Raw genomic sequence first — 1,600 nt, 5'->3', positions numbered from 1 at the left:
AATCTCTGAAGGTGAGATCCAGTCATCGTATATTTCATTATTTAAAACATGTTTGTATTGATTTCACAGAGAGGAAAAAAGAGAGATAGAAACATCAATGACAAGAGAGAATCATGAATTGGCTGCCCCCTGCACACCCCACATTGAGGAGAGAGCCTGCAACCTGGGCATGTGCCCTGACCAGGAATTGAACCGACACCTCCTGGTTCATGGGTTGATGCTCATCCACTGAGCCACACCGGTGGGGCAGGCATCAGTATATTTTAAAAGCTCTCTGTGTGATTATAATTCCTATGCACCTAGGGTTAACAGACCAGTGACAGAAGAACTAAAATCTTTCCAGCTCGTAAACACTACTTATTGAAGTAAAACTTTAAAAATATATTACACATCTTCCTGCTTTTACAGTAAGACACCCTGAATATAATCTTTTTTAAAGGGGCTGTTTGTGACTATGGCCAACAGTACTGAGCATTCTGTCACATGTTTAAAGGCCACCATGATTAGTAAGTCTCTGTATTTCTGAAATGCAGATCATAGCTACAGTTGTTGCATCTCTGTGCCAATGTCGCAGTATTTACTTGTTCTGTATAAAGTTGGTTAACTTTTCTTCTCTTTTCTTCTCCCTCACTCTTATCTTTTTGTACTACTTTAATCTTCTCTAATGTGAAAGAATGCTCACTACTTCTAATTCTGCTGTTGTTATTGCTTATTCATTTATTTGATTTATATTTATTAAGCAACTATTATGTGTCAGGCACTATTCTAGGCACTGGGGATGAGTAGTTAACAGAGAAAAATCCTTATATTCTACTAGGAGGTGAAAGACAATAAACAAATTATGTGGTCATAGTACAGTAAAGCAAGATAAAGCAGAGCAGAGGATGTAGTGATGGAGGGCGCCATGCTGTCCTACACAGGTGTGCTTCTTTAGAAGCGTCGAGGATAGCCTCTCTGAATAGGTGACAACTGAGCAGACACCTAGAGTGAGAGAGGAGGCAAGCCACATGGACACCTGAGGGAAGGGCGCTCCACACGAAGGGAACAACAAGTGCAGTGCTCCTGGGTTCTTGTTTGGTGTGTTCAGAGAAAAGCAGAGGCCATCACGGTTGGAGTGGAGTAAGTTAGAGAAGTGTGGTAGGAAATTAGGTCTGCAGGTTAGCAGAGGCAGGCACAGCTGTGTAAAGACTTTGAATGTTTATTCTGAGGAAGGGAGGAGGCCACTAGAGAATTTTGAGCAGGTAAGTGACATGATCCTGTAATTTTAAAGGATCACTTTGGCTGCCTGGTAAACAGATTATAGATTTTCTTATTCCCTAACTAGAGGCCTGGTGCACGAAATTCGTGCACTCGGGGCAGGGCAGGTCAGGTCAGCCTGGTCTTTGCCCTCTTGAAGTCCAGGAGCCCTAAGGGGATGTCCAACTGATGGCTTAGGCCCACTGTGGGGAGCAGGTCTAAGCTGTCAGTCAGAATATTTAGTGCTGCCATGGAGGCAGGAGAGGCTCCAACCACCGCTGCTGCACTCGCCAGCTATGAGCCTGGGAGCACACTGACCACCAGGGGGCAGCTCCTGCATTGAGCGTCTACCCGCTGGGGGTCA

The 1,600-nt window shown here is 44.5% G+C and overlaps 1 protein-coding gene across 1 annotated transcript in view; it reads right to left on the bottom strand.

Annotated features, from left to right (window-relative positions):
• RGS22 (regulator of G-protein signaling 22) overlaps nucleotides 1-1,600 on the bottom strand; it is an 88,872-nt gene that overhangs the window by 59,788 nt on the left and 27,484 nt on the right. The window lies entirely within an intron of this gene.

Source organism: Myotis davidii, unplaced genomic scaffold (assembly GCF_000327345.1).
Source record: "Myotis davidii unplaced genomic scaffold, ASM32734v1 scaffold497, whole genome shotgun sequence".
Lineage (NCBI taxonomy): Eukaryota > Metazoa > Chordata > Mammalia > Chiroptera > Vespertilionidae > Myotis > Myotis davidii.
This window is presented reverse-complemented; position numbering and strand designations above follow the sequence as displayed.